A 12,365-nucleotide genomic window follows, 5' to 3' on the forward strand; every position below is an offset into this window, starting at 1 on the left:
TTCAATTTTTATACACGCGTGATTGCAAACAGGAAAGATAAACACGAATATTGATCAAATCAATTTTACAACTTTTATATCGATCCGTCCCATCAACTATAACACGCGTCCATTCTTCCCCCGTTCGAATAAAATCGATCGCTGTACGAGTAAGCTGAAAATAAACCGCTAATAGATCATCCGAGTTATTAATTTTCAACCAACCACGCTTCGTCCGTCGCACCCTCGCCTTCCCGACGTGATTTTCCGCGCGGAAAGGGCGCGGGATATTTCCTCCGGTCGTCATTTTTTCCGGCTGATCGAATTTCTCGTTGGCCCGCAGCTCGTTGCGGAATAACGAAAACGTTATCAATTACGGGGGAGAATCGAGGAGCTGTTCTCATAGAAAATGCTTCGCGATCGAAAAAAAAGAGAGGGAAAAAACGAAGGAAAAGAGATGGATCGACTCTGATCAGAGACCAAAAAAAAATGGGGGTTGTTCGGACAATGGACGATCGAAATTAACTGCGAGAGTGCAGATCGAGTGATAATTCAGTTTCGAGGAGTTCGCACCTGGCGACCAGCCTTTTCCACCTTCGATTCGCGAGCGATGACAATGATTATGCTGTCATGCTGTCTCGAAATTTGTGGCTGCACGCGTTATGGAATGACTGTGGCTGGTTTTCATGATGCGAGTGTGGGGACGATTGCGTGTTATAACGTTACTCTCTGATGGATTTGTTGCTGATTAGATTTTTATTATTTACGAATATATAGTGAGTGATTAAAGTTATGAATTAAAGTATGGAATAATAATTCGTAAATAGAATTTTCATTTTTTAATTAAAATTATACGATATGAGCAATAATCCGTTCATTGAAATTTGAAACAATAACAAGATTATTAATAATTTCTTTCTTTCTTCGTGTTTTCCAATGATGCTTGTAATAATTATTCGATTCTGTTGACAAGTTTATACTTCACCTCCGCGATGATTCGGAGGTGAAAGTGACGAGAGCAAAGTGTTATACTTAGAAGAATGGAATGGGGGAAAAATACGCGTGCAGGGGTTAAAATGGTTGAACACTTACACGAGAATGTGTTTATGCATCGAGGAGAGAGGTATACTTGAGTAGTACTTAAGGTGAATAGAGCGCGTTGAGAGTGGAATTTTAGAGAGAGTAACGTGTACAGATAAAACGAACATTCTGGAAATATGTATAGAGAGATGATGAAGTATGTTTGAGAGTCGTTTAATTGAATGTGCAAAGAAAGAAAATGAAGTTAAAAATGAATACCAAGTTTCTATTGAAATTACAATTATAATATTTCACAGACACAGGATAGTATTACTACTTGAAAGTAGTTTAAGAAATATTCCTTTATCAACGATTAAAGAACATTTAAAGTTCAAATTATTTTAATTTTACAATTTATGGGAAAGATATTACAACTCTGTTAAAAGAGTATCAATCTATCATCTCTATTTTAAAATATTGTATTAAAATTGTATAACAATATATATTTAATACACCTACTGTATCGTTTCATAATTCTTTATATTTTTATATTTTCCTTTCAAAAGTCACAAAAATTATAGCCCTATATTTCTTATCATCAACGTTTACAAGCCCTAGATCTTAACGTCGATTACCAAGAAAAAAAATACTTCCAACACTCGTCCAGCAAGCTGACCGATTCAGTTATCACACGAACGTAAACACCGAGACAAATTATAAATAAGGCGAATACGATGAACGGCGAAAGAAATCAAGTCGGTGAATATTATTTACACGATATTCCGTTTTCGTGACTGATTGCAGACACCTTTCTACTCGGTTCGCATCGCGTGTATCTTTATGGCAGCTGTGAAAAACGATCGTAAACGGTGAAACATACGATTGCACGGAATAAACGCAATGAACAGTTAATGGCCGATACGACGATCTCTTTTCCATCGAATTTATTTCGAGTTTTCCTTTTTTTTTTTTAATCTTTGGTCGTTCTGCTTGGTTACGTTTCCGTGTAAACATTTCGATATTAAGTTCACGATACGAGATACACGGGACTTTTATAGTTAGCATAAAACGTGGAAACAATTTATTGGTCATTGTAGAGTGACACGTTCTCTGTGGTAATTCTGGAAACATTAATTGCCAGATATCGATAACGAGCATTGGATTTATCGTATTTACTCCGTTTTTCTGATATGGTTAAATATATATGATTAATGTTACATATTAAAGGATTTTTAATAGTGATTTTTAAAAAAATGATACGTAAAATAATTTTTTTTCAAGCGTGATTGAATTAAATGAACGAAATAATTAGTAACGTAGCAGTAAAATTATACTTTTTCAAGTTGGACATTTTTTTGTTTAATATTTTGATGTTTAGTTCTTTATGCGAGTTTGTGTAAGAATTTAAAGTTGCTATTATTTATTTTAAATTATTTTTTATTCGAGTAAAAATATCATTTACAAGAGAAAGGTTTTATGTAACAAAAAATTATGTAGTTCGCAGAAACAATGAACAATAGAAATTGAATATTTTTGCAAAATTATAATGTTTCATTCGTTCTTCAAAACTTTCATATAAAAAAAAATTTAAAAAAAAAAAATTTGACCAACTGCAAAAATATAATGTATTTCCTATTCGTCATTCTTATTCGTTCACAATTTTCAATTCAAAATTTGTTCTAAATGAATCCTTTATCATAAATTAAATATTTCGTATTCTAATAGAAAATTCACGAAATATCTCATTCATAGCATTAAATATGACATTGTAAAACCGAAATATCTTATTTTCAGCAACGAAATGGTTAAATTTAAAAATTTTTAGAATTATTGAAACGAAATAGGAAAAATTCTCTGCTAGAAAATATTACGCTTTTGAAATACAGTGGAAAGGAATTTCCAAATCTCTTTTGTCACGTTCATGCCCAAGAGAAAACTCTTCCCGATGTAAAACGTTCCAAAGATATTCACACCATTTCCGAATATTAGATTCACACTTTATTCGATGTTTTTCTCAATTTTCCATCACATTACATTACATTTTCGAATTCTACAGCTTGTTGATTTACCCACCAGACATTTAATATATCTATATAAATATTAGATAATAATCTGCCTGAAAAAATATATATATATATGTTCAAAAATTAGTAATCTATAAATTTATTGTTACGTTTAAATTTTTTACAAAGCTTTTTCACGTATAATTGCAAATTTTATTAAAAATTATATTAATCGTAACAATTACGTTACGTTATATTAATACAATTGATAGAAGTTTGCGTTGAACATTATAACGAGAATTGAACTAATTCGTTATTCAATTTACCAAGTTGGTAAAATTCATAAATTATTCTTCTTCTATTTAAATATTTCAACTTGCAATTGTTACGATATCAAGAGACCTATTTGAGACATAATTGTGGTCTTCTAGGGATGTAAAACTTGTACTTGCCACTTCATATTCCCGAGGGTATCGTGTTACACAGCATTTAAGCATAACTCAAGCACCTCGTTGAATTCTTTCTACCGTGTATAGCATTTTGGAATTGCTGGAATTAAATGTTATTCGTGCGAGTGAATGTTGTGTTGACAATCCACGCATGACACATTGAGTTAATTTTGTATGATTAATGTACGAAATTCGCACGCGATAAATGAACAACCCACCCCTCGTCAAATTTGTTATTAACCAACCCATTTGTAAAATCCTTTGGATATCAAAATTCTATTAAATTTTAAACAATAAGAAGCGAGAATAAAATTATAATAAAACGCTTTGTACGCTATCCTTTCTTTCCTTTTAATTTGTAAATCGTTCAATAACAAATTTTAAACATATCTAAAGAGAAATGAGAAGAACGCAGGATTGTGGAGTGATGTAAAAATTGAATTGTCATTGAAAATTGATATTCTCAAAAATAATGCATGGAGTCATGGAAAGCAGTGCCAACTTTATCAAGGTCCAACTAAATTTCGGCTATAAATTATCAACTTGAACGTAATAGAAGATCTTTACAAGCTCTGTGAGAATTCGCTTGAAACTTTTTCAATTTCTTTACTTGTGCATTAAGTGCAACTGGTTGTTGTAAACGTTATCATCGGGTTTATAAGCCTTAGTTGTGTAGGCTTATCAATTCGTGACGGTTCGTGACAAAACTATTTCACGGAAGTTCTGTCTGTCTCGTTAAGAAACAATTCTTAACAATTCAATAGTTGATTGTTCGAATATAATTATTTAAGAATGTGCCTTATAAAATGATTCATAGTGAATATATATTTCTCTTTTTTAAAATCGTAACATTTTATAAAAATAAAATTCAATACAAAATTGTGCAATGTGTTATTCATAAAAATGGGGAATATTTTGAAATTGAATTTTAACATCTATATTTTATCAAATGCCATTTCATTTTTATTGTTATTACATTTATAGTGAAAGTATTTTTATTGAAAAACAAAAAAAACATATATATCTTTTAAATCAAGAAAAATGCCCCACGTGTAAAATCATGAATAATATAAAATCGTATAAAAATAGATGAACTTCAGAATGAAATTTATATTTTTGTTTTATCAAACCCAGGCATCCAGCTTACATTTTTAACGAAAGAATTTCATTACAAACTTACTTAATTTCATGCAAAAAAAATTTACACCGATCGATTTCTAAATCGATGCGACTCAAAACTACGATAAACTACGATTAAAAAATAATCGAAATATTCACGAAATATAGAAATATTCACGAAACAAAATATTCATATTTTTCAGGTAACGCACAGATGTTCATTTGGGATGATACAAGTTGGTTTGTTGCCTCTCGCCAAACAGGGTAAGAGAGCACAAAGTGCCGATCCTCGATCAACCCGCACGCCCATTTACCATCGATAATATAACCGAAGAAACCGAATGGAAACCGATTAAACGATTACCGATATATCACGCCTCTCATCGCACACGGTACGATATATCAGCCGTTCAAACAAGCGCTTGGAACACGGTTGGGAAAAAAGGCGGAAATAGATTTTCATTGCTCGCCACGGTGGACGTGCCGTGCATCGTTGAATCCTCCAGCGAAATAATTAACTTAACTAAACGCCATTATCCAAGTACAATGCTAAATAGTATAATTGACTTAAGTGAGAGGAGGGTGGAGGAGGGTAGCCAGACGATGGAGGGACGTGGACGATGGTATATATATACGGAGGGGGGGAGAACGAGCCAAAAGCTTGGGGGAGGGGAGGATGGGTACTGAGTGTTACTTTTTCACTTTACTTTCATAACTGAAACCGTTGAATATTAATGCCCACGGCCACGACGGTACTTGGGAGCTTCTTAGCGCGAGAAGCGGCCGCCTCTGTGAAATGGAAATGAGAAAATTATAAAAGTAACTAGATAAATTGTGAATAAAGACCATTATTGATACGCGATAGCTAGCCCCGGGCCTTGAGGTGGTTGGCCGGTGATATTAAACGGTTGATTTATAGCAAGGGTGGATCCCACCCTCGAAAAATATCGACGCACGCGTGAATCGTTCGGTTGCGCGGATAGGTTTAGATTCAATTTTAGATTGCTCTATGAAAATCATAATCTGGCTGTTCCATTTCTCGCCTCGTGAAAGATAAGCGAGAAACGAAGGAACTTTGGGATCGGTGACAACGATTCGATTAACGGGATGCTAATTTTAATTTGCACGATGGTTGATTGATATCCGGTTGATTAACGAGTTCGCGGCAGAGGATAATTGGTGTTAAACGCCTTTCGTTATGAACGGTGGGGAGATGCTGGAGGAGGAATTTCACGTTTTTTTTTGTCTCGTTATCGGAAGGGAGGAAATGAAGGTAATGTTAAAAATATGTAATCGTAATTGTAAAGGTATAAAGTAAGTTAAAACGCGGAAGAATAATTTATTTATAAGAAATAAGTAGTTGCAGTTTAAGAATTCAATTTTGTTCAAAAGTAGGTCCCTTTATTTTACTATCGATATTTTTTTTATTTGGGATTAGTTTTCTTATTACGATAAAGGTGGTATGAAATTGGTGTGTTGTATGTGTTTTACAGTTTGTGTTTTTTAATCGTAGAAGAATTTCATTATTTCAGTTCCATGAAAAATAATATTTTTTTGCTGGAAAGTATTACCGGTTACGTATTATTAACGTGAAATCCAATTCGAGTCACTTGTACGTATAATTATTTTGCAAACCATTTTTCTTTAATTAACGTTCCGTGGGAGAAGTGGTATTTATCACAAAATTTTAATTCACTTTTTTTTCGAGACCAATTTCAAAATCCTATTTTGTGGTAGAAACATTAATTTAGGATAAATACCGTATATTGTTTAAACGAAATGTTCATTTAAATTCGATCGTTTATGTGTTTGTAAAATCTTGTTAAAGAATTAATCAAAATAAAATTGCGAAATTAAAAAAACTAGAAACGATATATTTTCTAAAATATCGCACATTATTCATATTAACTTAATAAAATTATTACAACATATATTTATAATACGTTCAATTGCTGATCTCGAAAAGTTTTTTTCAAATATTGTCAAGTAATTACATCGTTTAAATCAAAGTTACTCCAACTACTTCAACAATTAAGCTCTCCCCTAAAATATTCCGAACCAGTCTTCAAGACTAATATATTCAGGAAAAATAACAGTGGTAGGTTAAATCAGGATCTTGAACAACGTTAATCCTCAAACAAACGTGCTACTGTTTGCTTTGTCCAGAAAAGAACAATCACTACCCATTTTCCTCTTACAGAATCCAACACTTGAGCAAATACATTCGATCTTGATGCATCGATCCTAAGCTGAAAACTTAACCCAACTTTCCTCCCTTCCTTTATCACATCCAAGGTATATCAAGTTTCACGAAACAACTTACTTAACTTATACCGCAAGGCTCGATAACTTTCAACGTCGTCCATTCTCTTCCCAGAAATAATCACTTTCATAGAGAATCCTTTATCCTTTTTCATTTATTGATCAACAACATCTCGTATCTTACTTACATCACGTTGAACAACTTTCAACATCCACCAACCAACTTTATTAAAACAATGCATCCAACTCGTGCATCCTCAACATTTATCATTTTGCTTCCAAGATCACTTTTATCTCCACGAGGAAAATTCTTTTTTCAAAATCTTCGACTTGCTTCAAAATCTTCATCTGCAGAAACAATTTTTCCTAATCTCTTCTCGAAGTCATCGGACTCGATAGATGGAAGAAGGATGATGCGAAAGAGATTACGAAATGCTAGGTCGAAACTGAAAGAAGGGGCGCGAAGCCGTGGACGTCGGTCGTCTCGTTTGCACGCCAAGTTTTCAAAAAAGCGGACTAAGAAAGCGTCGTTTCATTGGTCGAATAAAGACCGTGGCACAAGCCGTCGCTATTACCAGGTCGAGGAACGATGCGGTTCCGCCTTAATGTGCGGCCTGGATTTATCTGGTAGTAATCAATCGTGCGGCTGGGAAACGAGCGGATTACAAGGGCGCAATATTTATCACGTCAAACGGTTCATTTGCATGATTTATGCCTCGTCGAACGGCGGAAATGTCGGATTATTTATGCGGAATTCGTGGCCGCATACCTCTTTCCGCGCCGCATAATGATCCTGAATACCGCGACGATGGAATTCCCTCGTTAGATCCACTTCGAGACGTTCGAGAACTTTTTCGAGGGATTTTTTATGAATTGGATTAAAATTTCATCGAGGAAAATTGTCTCGCGGGGTGCATTGTTGATGTATTGGATTTGATAATAATAGTTATGTACTTTTACGTTGAAATTTCAAATTTCCTTATTCATAATTCAATATTTTTAATGTTGCGTCAAATTAGTATTTTTTGAAGGCGAAAATTTGATAAATTTAAAGTTTGTTTCTCAAGAATGTCGAATTATTAATTGGATCATTCTTTACCGATCAAGTTTTACAGTTTTTTTAATTATAAATTATTATTGGAAAATTTAGAAATTGAAACGTTTGATTCAAAGTTTCGTTTCTTTTTTGACAAAATTGATCTTGCACCGTGTTGAAAATTCTTTTTTTTGAATTGTTCTTAAACTTGTTCAAACAGCATATAGAAGCTTCTTCTTCTAACATTAAGTTTTCTGAATGTTACATGCGTTTATACAAACATGGCACGTAGATGTACGATGCAAAGATGTAGCAAGATGCTGCAGCATAAAAAGTCAACTTAGAATCTGGTACTTCTTATCAGAAATTTAACACATCGTCACATCGTTAGAAAAAAATAAAAAAGAAATTCAAATCTTCTATCTTTGGATAAAATATTTAATTTTTTTGTTTATGGTGGATGAATAGAAAAAGTTAATAAAATATTAATAATAACAATCTTTTTTTAAATAAATTTTTTTTAATAAAGAAAAAGTTGATACGTAAATATATCATAAATAAAATTAATTTCTCGTAATAAAACTCGTAATAAATATTCATCTGTAACAAAAAATATTCATACAAAACATAAAATATTTTTCTAATCCTGCAAAATTTTAAAGAAAAATATTCGTTTCTACATTGCTCTTGAAAACCATGATATTTCACTTTGTAACACGGTCCATAAAAAGAAACAAAATTGACTAAAAATAGAGTTAAAATATTGATTATACCGAATAAAGGTACTTTTTTCCCATTCGCCGGTATTTTAATTCGGGTCACATTCCTCTCTGGGAATTCCAAATTTGAATCAAAACTCTTTCAATCCGAATCGAATTTAAAGGAGTCGAAGAATGATTAAAGCCGTATATCCCATCTTTTGATACATTTATATTCGTCCAATGGTTGAAACCTCGTACTGATTCCGTAACGCTAATTACATCAAAGATAATTCAACAGGGGAGATTAAAATAGAGCACCGTGGATATATGATAATGATCCGATGAACGATTACGCTAATAATTACACTCGCATAAATCGAAAAGTAAATTGGAAACGCGTACTGATTTTGCGTGGGGGAGTTAATTCCGCCAGAATAATCGGAGATTAATTATGATGTCACGTATGTGTATCATTTGCAACAGATTTCGCGCGCATTAAGTTCGTAATTTACCGATATATTAACCGGTATTCCCAATCTGTTAATTTAACCGGGACGAGGGCGTAATTAAATCGAGTATTCTTCATTTTTTCGAAGATCGAAGATGAGTGAAAAATAGAGATAACCAAGGACCGAAGTAATTGCACAGAGGACATCTAAGTTAGGAGATTGAGTTTAGGCAATGCCGCTTCATAGACAAAGATGTTCGACTTGAACGACTTCAGAATTTGATAACGACCGTACAGAACTTCATGGAGATCTCTAATGTATGCATTTATTGAATATTCCTATCGAAATTGAATCACCTAGGGTAAAAGAGAAATACGAAATTAGTTATAAAAATGATTTTGTAATTCATATGTTCAATAAACTAATATTATTGATACAATTTTGTATTTCATACAATTCATATTTAAAAAATTTGCGAAAATTGTTTTGACAGTAATAAATAACTCGTAATGCAAGAAATGCCATGAAAAATTATTTCAATAGGCTCGTGAAAAAAGCGTGAAAATTTTATCATCAAAATCCATTCAGGAACTAGAGGAAGTTATGCCATTGAAGTCACTTTTTGATTTATCCCGATATCTCAATCCGTTGCCGAGATATAAGGATTCAAAGTATTCATAGCGATTGACGTAGAGCAGAAATAGTGAATGGTGGCGCCATCTAGTGACCGATATATTTTTTCTCAGCGTAGTACGCATTTCCAGGAATCGCGTCTGTCGCTTGTCTGGAATTTGGTGTAGGTCAGTTAGGCGAGGTGCGAGCGAGAGATCCGAATAAGCGACAAGGATGGAGATAGTAAGCGATTAAAAATTACCCTTTTCTTTACACGACGATATCTCGGGAACGGGAAGTCGTATCGGAAAAAATCAAAAAGCATTTCAAAGGGCAAGGTTCTGCGCTTCTAACGATCTCTGATTCATTAACCGGAAGTCGTTGCTTTCGGAGTTATAGCGGTTCAAAGTTTTCCTAATTTTAATAGGGTTTAAACCCGTTTAAAATGAATGGTTAGAAATCACCTCTTTCTTTACATGACGATATCTCGGGAACCGGAAGTCGTATCGGGATAAATGAAAGGGCGTTTTAAAGGATAAGATTCCAAGATTCTAACGGTCTCTCGTTCATTGATCGGAAGTGATTATTTCCGAAGATATAGAGGTTTAAATTTTGTCTAAATTTTGATCGAGTTTTATTCTTTATTTTATTATGTGATCTTTTAAACTAATGATACGTGAACATGAGATCTCATGTAAAGTATAGTTCCGCATAACGAAGCGGAACGTATTTTATCGCTTCAAATGTCCAACTTATTTGACGTCGCCACTCGAGATTGTGAAACAGCTATAGCATTAATCTGTAATACAATGTGGTTGAAATCCGAATCTAGTTACGACCACTGTGTAGTGCGTGCTGCATATAACACTGTCTAGAAATTAGTAATAGAACCACGCAGATACTATGTTTCAGGTGTGACGCGTAAAATTAGCCGAGTAGCCCGCTAGCTTTAGGAGATTTTTCATTCTTACCTCGAATATAAATCCCCTTTCAACTAAACCCCTTGCCTCGGAGGTTCCTCCATATTCTTTTTTTTTTTTTTTTTGCTATTTTTTTGGACAATTTATACCATTGAATTTATGACATACATACGTCTACCTGCCTCCCACGCAACATTAAATCTTAACTGCTATTTTTGAAAATTTATTTGAGAAACTTTACTCTAAATTGAAACATCAAGATCCATTGAATTGTCCGAAAAAGATATATTTCTGCATTTTTATGGATAAAAATATATCTTTCGATTGATAATTTGATTGGGAAGTAATATTGATAGTCAGTTAAATAATATATTGAGAAAGCAGAAGAATAGAAGAGCATAAAAGATGAAATGTTTTTATAATAAAAATATTTAACGAATATACATAAATATTTTAATCAATCCGTTATAAAATAATATTTAAAAAAATCTACAAATATCTCAATTTTATGATGCATATTTTATCCAATATTTCCTCATACATTTACGGATTAAATATGCGACGAGAATAAATATCGCGTTTAATGTAAAAAATAAAATATATCAATAAAACAATCTATAAAATATCCCGGATTTAAAACCTGTAATCAATCTTCATACCTCAAAATCTCTCAGAAACGTACAATTCTTCGATAAAAAAAAAATTACATCTCCCTTACTTCCTTCCACAAGATTCACGTTCATTCACGTCCATGTATATCTTCCTTCTATATATAATAAAATTGAAGGAACGCCTCTGTTTTTTTTACGAAACAGAGAAGAAATCGAAGCCTGCACCAGCATGATCGATGCAACTCGACAGCGATCGTCCATCAACGAACCCTCATTAACCACCTCCCCGATAATAAGCTACGAAGCCACGATCGCTTATCTCAGATTTAGTGTGTCCTTTGGCCCCGGTACAGAGGCTTATCGAGGAACCATCGAGCCTTTTTCTCCGTCGAATTCCCTCTTTGAACAGTCTTTTCTCCATCCTCCTCCCCTATCGTGAAATCGTGGAATCTCGATCGTCTTCTCCCGCCCTCCTTTTTCTACGACCGCCCCCGAAACGGGGGCTGCAACCATTCGCCCAGAGACAGAGATAACAAGGAGCTGAGAGGGCCAAAACATCCTCCTCCGCGGCCTTCTTGGCGCTTCGTTATAACGTCGTAACGACACGTTTCGTGAAGATTCCTCGTAGACCGCGGCACCGTTTCCTTCCTTCCTTCTCTCACCCTTCTCTCCCCTTATCGCACCCCCGTGTTCTGAATTCCGCGCGACAATTCCGCTCCTCCGTGCCGTTAAGTAATTTGCTTTGGTGATTGATGCATCCATCGGTGGAACATTGGGCTGCTTCCTTTCTCGTATATTGGGAGAGGCGATAGAGTTTGCAGAACATATGGAAATATTCTTTTCACAAATTTATTAATTTTAGAAAAAATCATTGCGATCGTCAAGGATAAATTTGAGAAATAAATTGTAGATTTAATTATTGCTTGATGAACTACGACGATTACTATATGAATTTTTTCATCGTATTAGTATTTAAAAGAGGTAATTATAAATATTCTTTCTATCAGAATATATTATATTAACATACGTCAAAATTAATTAAAGAAAAAATACCTTAGAAACTCTCTTCCATCGTCATTTCCACCGAAATTTCTCCTAGTATCCATCTCCCGCGTAGCATGCATCTCTCATATTGTTAAGCACTCCACGCAGTCATCCTTGGGAATAATTCACGGAGATTGGGTTAATCTGTGTGCCTAAGTGA

The 12,365-nt window shown here is 33.9% G+C and overlaps 1 protein-coding gene across 4 annotated transcripts in view; it reads left to right on the top strand.

Moving 5' to 3' along the window:
- LOC108000915 (neurotrimin-like) overlaps positions 1-12,365 on the top strand; it is a 293,302-nt gene that overhangs the window by 33,851 nt on the left and 247,086 nt on the right. The window lies entirely within an intron of this gene.

This window comes from Apis cerana, linkage group LG9, assembly GCF_029169275.1.
Source record: "Apis cerana isolate GH-2021 linkage group LG9, AcerK_1.0, whole genome shotgun sequence".
NCBI classification, from domain to species: Eukaryota; Metazoa; Arthropoda; class Insecta; order Hymenoptera; family Apidae; genus Apis; species Apis cerana.